Raw genomic sequence first — 9,459 nt, 5'->3', positions numbered from 1 at the left:
ACTATATAAATTATATATTTGAATTATATCATGCCATCATGTTTACATAGTACATACACATCATCTATCTGAATTATGGCATGGCAACCCATTTAATAAAGACATCATATAGTTATATCATCTCATCCTGTTTAGTGTTTACAGTCATCATATTTTGAATTATGGCATTCTATTCGTGAATGTATGTGAATTATGGCATGTCAACCTATTTAATAAACACATTATATAGTTATGTCATGTCATCCTGTTTACATAGTCTCATATTTTGAACTATGTCTTTCCATCTTTTTTAGTTAGCCATCATAATGTGAAATTGTGTCATGCTATCCTGTTTAGTCAGCCATCATATATGTGAAATTATGTCATGCTATCCTGTTTGGTTAGACAACATAAATATGAATTATTTCATGCCCTCTTTTATTCCCCACCATCCATTGCACCTGTCTATCATACAATGTCTATACTTTCAATTACTTTTCTTGTTTATCAGCCATATGAATTGGAGAGCGTGATGGCAGTATCTAAGGGAGTAGCAACACGGTCTTCAGAAAAGATAGTGCTACCAGTTGATGCAGATAGAACCACGGTTGTACTTGCCCAAGGAGCAGATCCACCACACATAACCCAGACTCTCGCAGATTGTACCCCTACCCAGTTGGACAGAGAACCAGCTACACCCCTTCTAACCCCAACCCCGGCAGAAAGTAACCCAGTTCCAGTTGACACGGCACTGTCTCCACCACAAAGCACCCAAACACGAGGAGTTAGTAAGGGAACTGCAGTGCCCAAAGCACGAGGACCACCACTCCGAATCCCAACTCAACGCTTAAAGGAGAAGAAGATTTGTTCTCAGGTCAGGTTCTGTAGCTATGGTTCATACTCCTTTGCTCTTGCATTACTGTATTTACTCATACCAACTATTTTCAAATTTGAAGGATGGAATTGAAACTCCAATGGCGCAACAGGTATGTTTTAAACCTGTTTCTTTAACTAGTTTGCTGTTGTAACCTGCTCTATGTTGATTTCAGTTTCAATTGAATAAACAGGTATGTTCTCATGTCATGCACATTACAATTGTTGTTATTGCTCTATAGTTACCCATACTTATATTTTGTCTATTCTGCTTTGTCTTGAACAAATATTATTTGAATTGTGTCTCTATTTTGATTTGGCAACAAAAACTAGAATGATATAGACCATAAAGTGACCATGGTACATAGATATATGTTTGTTTCATGTTGTTATCCTGTCCACTTTACTACTGAACTCATTTACCAAAATGAGTTTCATATACAACATGGTAAACATGTGATGTGTCTGCTTGTTTCTCTTTTAGAATGCGGACCAAATATTGTAGAACAGTACCGCGTCATCCAATGGTAAAGGAACTAATGCAGATAAGGTTCAAGATAGTGAGACATCCCTGTTGGTCTCCAAGAAAGCTGATAAAAACTATCTTGACGACAGTGAGGGAACCCAAAAGTCCTGTCTTGATGTAGTGTTCGAGTTACTGGCCACTACTGCTGGCACAAGCTCTTCGAACTCGCTGCCTGAATCAGTTCTTCTTCTTGAGTCTCAACTTCAAGTTGAAAGACATTGATCAGATGTGCCGTGACAGGAAGCTGAAGGACTGAGGCAGTCCCTGCAGAATTCAGATGCATATTTTCTGGTGCAACAGCAAGCGCTGGAGGATTTAAGCGCCAAACAAGAGAAAGTTAATAAGCTTGCTAAGCATCTTGCCAGCATTATGGGTACCCAGGATATTATTTCTTGAGATCTTCTCAAGTGGTTTCAGTTCTGGATTTGTTTTACTGCGGCGTTTATTTGCGCTGGTCGCCAACTTTGACAACCAGTGTATATGATATGCTGCTTTGTTCCATATATTTGCACTGGTGGCGAACTTTGAATCCCAGTGGATGTAATATGTGTAATAGCCGTGATAGCCTAGCGTTAGTTGCTTGCTTATTTATTTCCTTATTGTCTTGTTTATTTGTTTTCTTGTAGTCATTGAAGTTCTTTTTCCGCGGTTAGCTAGTGGCTGCAATAACCTATTTTTTTAAAACTAGGCCACAATAACCATGGGCTAATATTTACTGTAGTGACACTGGGCCTCCTACTGGCCCTAGAAGCAGTGGGCCTTCTGTGGGTCGTATCATCAATGGGCCTTCTGCGGGCCATATCATCACTGGGCCTTATACGGGCCGTATGATCGATTGGCCAACCATGGGCCAAACAGACCACATTATGGTCGCAAACATGCTAGATTTGGAATCATCGGTTCATGGGCCGACCATAACGGGTCATCGTTAATAGGCCGTATTTGATGACGCTATGAAAACGGCCAAACGTATTAACGGACCACAAACGGGCCGACTGTAACCACAGGCTGAATTTGGCCCACAAGCAGAAAATGACAGTTACGGGCTGTAAGTAAACGAATGCTGGAAATGAGCCCAAGAATAAATGGGCTCTGAGAAGGCCGAAAGATAACATGGGTTGGAAACGGCCCAACGGAATAACGGGCCGTTAATGGGTATAAAGTGATACACTGTTCATTACGGGCCAATTTCACCACGGGCTGTTAATGGGTGTAAAGTGATACACTGTTCATTACGAGCCAGTTTCACCACGGGCCGTTAATAGGCCAAGAGTTACATAAGGCCTCATATGGGCCGAAAGACGTCATGGGCCATACATGTGCCAAAAGTGAAAACGGGATGGAATCATATTGGGTGGCCCAGATGACGCTACTGGGCCTAATTCAGATAGGGCGTAACGGGCCTTGGGTTAGCGGGCTGTAAATGGGCTATATGCGAACAGGCTGTTAACAGGCTTTCCGTGGGCCGGCCCGCCACCTTTTGACCAAGTCAAACGGGCCGGCCTTTTCACAGGAATGGGCCTCTGTTGCGCCGTGCCATGTGTCGACGTATCATAGGCGCCTATCTGACCCACTGACGAGCTAACACATGTTTCGTCCGGCCAATAAGAATTTTACACGTGCAAATTTCCCATTGGTCAGGGCTGTTTTTGGGTTATCGGATCCAAAACCCGACCCGATAGCTTAACGGTGTTCCGTTACGATGGATGTCACGTGTCGGTCACCCTTAAAGAAAGCACTTCTGTGACGCGATTTATCGTCATGGAAGTGGACACTTCCGTGATGATAGTTTTGGCAATGTCATGGAACACTTCTACGACAGCACAGGTATGACTATCTTGATTTTGTCATAAATTTGTCATGGATATACATGCATGACAGAAAACGAGACCTACTGTGACAAACACGTATCATCACGAAAGTGTATTTTTTTTGTAGTGGATGGCCGGAATTCATGGTTAATGCAAGGCATGACACTAGCAATACAACATTCGAAAGGACCAGTGATTGTCGGAGGCACTGGCTACTTTGTCCGAAGAGGGTTTGGTACGATCAACTTATGGCCACCTTGTCTTTGAGATTAAATATTGCCTCATGACACTGAGAGTTTTTATTCCTACGAAGAATAAACGGGAACAAAATAGGGTAGTAGATCGACTGGCGTAGTCGCACTGCAGTATTGCTTCAGCTAGGACTACCATATATTGATGAACTTATGTCTATTGCCTCTTGATTATAACCCTATTATACTATGGAATAAATTACTTTCACCCCGCAAAAAAAACTATGACGAATCCAGAGAGTCCGTAATTCCGTATCCATCACTGATGTTTCAGTTCGGAGGAATTTTTTTAGAAATGGATGAGGACCCCCGGCCTCTGCATCTGGACAATGCATGCAGCCACTTTATTAATTATTCACACAAAACCTTATAAAGTCATACAAAAAGTAAGACTAAAGCCACCATGTAGGCAACATCTGTCGCTACTGCTATCCAGTTGATGAAGGGATGCTGATAGTCTGGGCCTAATACCAAACAGACCTCGCAGCCAAACCTAACATCTAAGACCTGAAGTCTCAACCAGGACGCCTGCCGGGTATGGGGCACCCACCAGTCTGGCGCACTCCTCAACCAGGACGCCTGCCGGGTATGAGGCCGCCGCAGCCACCACGACGTCTAGCCGCATGTATCTTGCCCAGTCTAGCTGCCGTCGACGCCACCACGACGCCAGACAACGCCACCATCCTGCGTTCGTCCATCATCACACGCCCACCGGCGAGACCCCACTGCTTCATGCCGCTAAGACCCGCCGTTATCGACGTGTCAGATACCACGCCACTCTTCCTCTTGTCCCCTCCAGCCAACACTTGCTCCAAAACGATGCCCCCAGGAGGGAGAACGACATCGAAACATCGCCATCATCCTATCCGGTAGACCCAGATCTAGGGTTTCTCCCGGAACCTTCCAATCAGGTTGACGTGACCTGCAACGACGATGCCTCGAAAAGGGAACGACGTCCAAGACGTCGCCATCGTCTGCCATGATCAGGTAGTCAGGCGCGATTTTCACCGGAAGCCACGTCGTCCCGATCTCGCGGTTGGCTGGAACCGAGCGGAGTCTCGCCACGAAGACGAACGCCGCCGTCGGTAAACCGACGAAGATCCGACATCTCCTCAGCGGTCCCTCCACGCGCTGCCGGTCAGCATAAGGCTACTCCGCAGTGGATCTGATCGGGGCGTTGGATCCGCAGTCGCCGCCGCCACCATCTCCGCGCAGATCAGGTACCCCGTCGGATAGGGCGCTGACACCGCCGTCGTCCATCTCAGGGCCGCTGCTCCGCCGGTTCAAGGCACTTCGGCCACCGCCGCACGGCAAGGGATCGCCGGCCCGGCCGCCGCCTTCGGATCTCATGAGAAGGCCGCCCCTGCCGCCTCAGATGAGATCTCGCCGCATCCACCCGCCCAGGTGCCTTCGGCGCCGGGCCCACCGCCACCGCGGCCCTCGCCGGCGGCAGAGGGAGGCGCGAGAGGAGGCCTGCGGCGTACTAGGGTTCGGGGGCCCCTTGCGTCGCCAGGGGGAGGCAACGCGAGGGGGAGGAATAATGAAAGCAATCGTACTAATCTAAATCTCCGAGGAGTGTCAGGAAGTTGGAGAAGGTTTACGGCCGGCACACCTATCTGGAACCATATGCCCGACCGAATCGTAGTGATATTTGAAAAGGAAACTATTACGCGTATCAGAAAAGGAATCGCAATGATTGCTGGAATCATTACGATACCAAACAACGATCCTCCTTGTATAAATTCCGTGGCTAGCTGAATAGAGATCATTGGAACAACTGTTGGCGACGTTCTCGTTGTCATGGCTGAGAACCCGGCTGCTGCTGCTGCAGTTAATCACGGCGAAGGCCTCCGGCTACCGGAGACGTCGTCGATATGCGTCACGGAGAGCGCCGCACACAACTTCGAGGTAACCAATTATGCGCTGCTCGAGGGCCTGGGCGTCGGGAAGTACATCACCTCAAGCACATTCAGGGTCGGCGGCTACGATTGGAATATCATGTTCTACCCGGACGGAAGCACGAAGGACTTTGCCGGCAACGCGTCAGCCTTTTTGTATTATCTCAGTAAGGGGAAGGACGGGGTGAGGACAAAATTCACCTTAACCCTGCTGGATGGTCAAGGCAATGCACAGGAAATCAACAAGGATTACGTAGCAGCGCACATCTTTTCTCTGGAAGCTCCGAACATGGGATTCCCGAAATTCGCCGAGAAATCCAAGCTGAAATCCTCATCTCACCTCCTGACTATACGGTGCGTTCTCACCGTGATCAAGGAACCGCCCACGGAGTGCCGAAGAAATCTCATCGTAGTTCCACCGTCGAAGCTGCCCGGCAACATCGAGCGCACCCTCAAGGACGGGAAGGGCGCAGACGTCACGCTGCTCGTGGGCGGCAGGGAGTTCAGTGCGCACAGGTTCATGCTAGCTGCACAGTCGCCGGTTTTCGACGCACAGCTCTTTGGCCCGATGATGGACGAGGACACGCGGTGCATAGAGGTTGTCGACATGGACCCGGCCATCTTTGAGATGCTTCTTCACTACATCTACATGGATTCGCTGCCCCCGCGTGACGAGAAAGGTTACGATGCTGCTTCCATGCAGCACTTGCTCGTCGCGGCAGATCGGTACGGGCTGGACAGGCTCAAGGTGATGTGTGAAGAGGAACTGTCCAAAAGCATCAACGTCCAGACCGTCACGAGTACATTGGCGGTTGCAGATCAGCACTTCTGCGAAGGGCTCAAGAATGCTTGTGAGGAGTTTCTTTCTGTGCCGGGAATAGGGACCATTGTCTCTTTAAGAAACGGGTTCAAACGCCTCATGGCAAAGCTGGAACTGGGGGACGAGGAGGCATCTGCCGAGGGGAAGGAGTAATCTAGTAAGACCAAAAAATAATATAGTGAGAAATTGCATACGATTTTTGGAGGATTAGGATCTTCAAGATTTTTTCCTAGGACGGTTATTTGATTCATAAGATTGATATCCTTAGGATCTTTTCCATAGGATTCATTTTTACAACATTTTGGAGGAAAATTTACATCGACTCAAACCGCTTTGTTGCATTTCATTGTTTTTCCTATATGCTATGAAACACACTTTCATATCCTGCAGAGGGCAAGAGAACATGACACCCTATTCCTCTGTTTTTTCTATCCTTGTATTTTGATAATCCCGCGAATCAAAGAGGCCCTTACACGGTACTAACTGAGCAAGATGGTGGCAATGCCCAAAAGGTTGGAATCGACTTTTTTCTTGAGCGAAACACACCCGGACTTTATTAATCGACAGAAAAGTTTACGCAGTCCAGGCTCCAGAAGCCACACATAGCGTCCATGATTTAAATCTAATGAGTTCCTTGCTAAATTATGAGCACGTACATTTGTATCCATAAATTCGTGTTTGAACATAACTTCAGGCCTCGGCAAAAAAAAAAAAGAACATAACTTCAGGCACAGATCTCATAATATCACATATCTCCTTAATAACCATCACATTCCCTATGAGGCTTCCGTCCTGGATACTACATATACCACTCCTAAGCAATCCGGAGCAATCCCATAGTTAGATTCCCATCTGAAATTGGGCTCTCTGAGAGTTCAGCAACTTTGGGCCGTCAGATCTCGAGCTTGATGTGATTCTAGCCATCTGTCTGGGCCTCCAGTGACTCCTGACCGTCAGATAAATATCAGGTCTGAAGAAATGAATCCCGTAGTTAGATTCCCATCTGAAATTGGGCTCTCTTAGAGCTCAGCAACTTTGGGCCGTCAAATCTCGAGCTTGATGCGATTCTAGCCATCTGACTGGGGCTCCAGTGATTCCTGACCGTCAGATAAATATCAGGTCTGAAGAAATGAATAGTAAAAAACGAATACACTTCGGGATTTTGGCCTTATTTGGCTGAACTGTGGGGCCTGGCATTCGTGGGTTGTGCATGTCAGTGACCTTGGCTGTGGGGGTGAGGGAGTCCTGGATTAGTGTTGGAAATATGCCCTAGAGGCAATAATAAATTGGTTATTATTATATTTCCTTGTTCATGATAATCGTTTATTATCCATGCTAGAATTGTATTGATAGGAAACTCAAATACATGTGTGGATACATAGACAACACCATGTCCATAGTAAGCCTCTAGTTGACTAGCTCGTTGATCAATAGATGGTTACAGTTTCCTGACCATGGACATTGGATATCGTTGATAACGGGATCACATCATTAGGAGAATGATGTGATGGACAAGACCCAATCCTAAGCCTAGCACAAGATCGTGTAGTTCGTTTGCTAAAGCTTTTCTAATGTTAAGTATCATTTCCTTAGACCATGAGATTGTGCAACTCCTGGATACTGTAGGAGTGCTTTGGGTGTGCCAAACGTCACAACATAACTGGGTGGCTATAAAGGTACACTACAGGTATCTCCGAAAGTGTCTGTTGGGTTGGCACGAATCGAGACTGGGATTTGTCACTCCGTGTAAATGGAAATGTATCTCTGGGCCCACTCGGTAGGACATCATCATAATGTGCACAATGTGATCAAGGAGTTGATCACGGGATGATGTGTTACGGAATGAGTAAAGAGACTTGCCGGTAATGAGATTGAACGAGGTATCGGAATACCGACGATCGAATCTCAGACAAGTACAATACCGCTAGACAAAGGGAATTGCATACGGGATTGATCGAATCCTCGAAATCGTCGTTCAACCGATGTGATCATCATGGAACATGTGAGAACCAACATGGGTATCCAGATCCCGCTGTTGGTTATTGACCGGAGAGTTGTCTCGGTCATGTCTGCATGGTTCCCGAACCCATATGGTCTACACACCTAAGGTTCGATGACGCTAGGGTTATAAAGGAAGTTTGTATGTGGTTACCAAATGTTGTTCGGAGTCCCGGATGAGATCTCGGATGTTACGAGGAGTTCCGGAATGATCCGGATGTAAAGAATTATATACGGGAAGTCCTGTTTTGGTCACCGAAAAAGTTTCGGGTTTTATCGGTAATGTACCGGGACCACCAGGAGGGTCTCGGTGGTCCACCAAGTGGGACCACCAGCCCCGGAGGGCTGCATGGGCCAAGTGTGGGAGGGACCAGCCACAGGTGGGCTGGTGCGCCCCCCCCCCCCCCACAAGGGCCCAAGGCGCCTAGGGTTTGGGGAGGGGGCGCCTCCACCTAGCTTGGGGGGCAAGTTTCCCCTCTCCCCCTCCCCCCTTGGCCGCCACCCTAGATGGGTTTGGGGCTGCCGCACCCCTTGGGGTGGAAACCCTAAAGGGGGCGCACCCCCCTCCCTCTCCCCTATATATACTTGAGGACTTTGGGGCTGCCAACACATGTGTTTTGACCTCTCCATGACGCAGCCCTGCCTCTCTCCCTCCACCTCTCCCCCGGTGCTTGGCAAAACCCTGCAGGATTGCCACGCTCCTCCACCACCACCACGCCGTCGTGCTGCTACTGGACGGAGTCTTCCCCAACCTCTCCTTCTCCCCTTGCTGGATCAAGGCGTAGGAGACGTCACCGGGCTGTACGTGTGTTGAACGCGGAGGTGCCGTCCGTTCGGCACTAGGATCATCGGTGATTTGGATCACGACGAGTACGACTCCATCAACCCCGTTCACTTGAACGCTTCCGCTTAGCGATCTACAAGGGTATGTAGATGCACTCTCCTTCCCCTCATTGCTAGATTACTCCACAGATTGATCTTGGTGATGCGAAGAAAATTTTGAATTTCTGCTATATTCCCCAACAGTGGTATCAGAGCTAGGTCTATGCGTAGTTTCTATGCACGAGTAGAACACAAGTTGTTGTGGGCGTCGATTTTGTCAATTTACTTGCCGTTACTAGTCTTATCTTGATTCGGCGGCATCGTGGGATGAAGCGGCCCAGACCGAACTTACACGTACTCTTACGTGAGACTGGTTCCACCGACTAACATGAACTAGTTGCATAAGGTGGCTAGCGGGTGTCTGTCTCTCCCACTTTAGTCGGATCGGATTCGATAAAAAGGGTCCTTATGAAGGGTAAAT

General features: G+C 47.9%; 1 pseudogene; it reads left to right on the top strand.

Moving 5' to 3' along the window:
- Positions 1-5,240: 5,240 nt before the first annotated feature.
- On the top strand, positions 5,241-6,311 carry LOC125537938 (BTB/POZ and MATH domain-containing protein 1 pseudogene; annotated as a pseudogene).
- Positions 6,312-9,459: the final 3,148 nt, after the last annotated feature.

Source organism: Triticum urartu, chromosome 2A (assembly GCF_056163025.1).
Source record: "Triticum urartu cultivar PI428250 chromosome 2A, HENAU_Tu73, whole genome shotgun sequence".
In the NCBI taxonomy this organism is placed as follows: Eukaryota; Viridiplantae; Streptophyta; class Magnoliopsida; order Poales; family Poaceae; genus Triticum; species Triticum urartu.
This window is presented reverse-complemented; position numbering and strand designations above follow the sequence as displayed.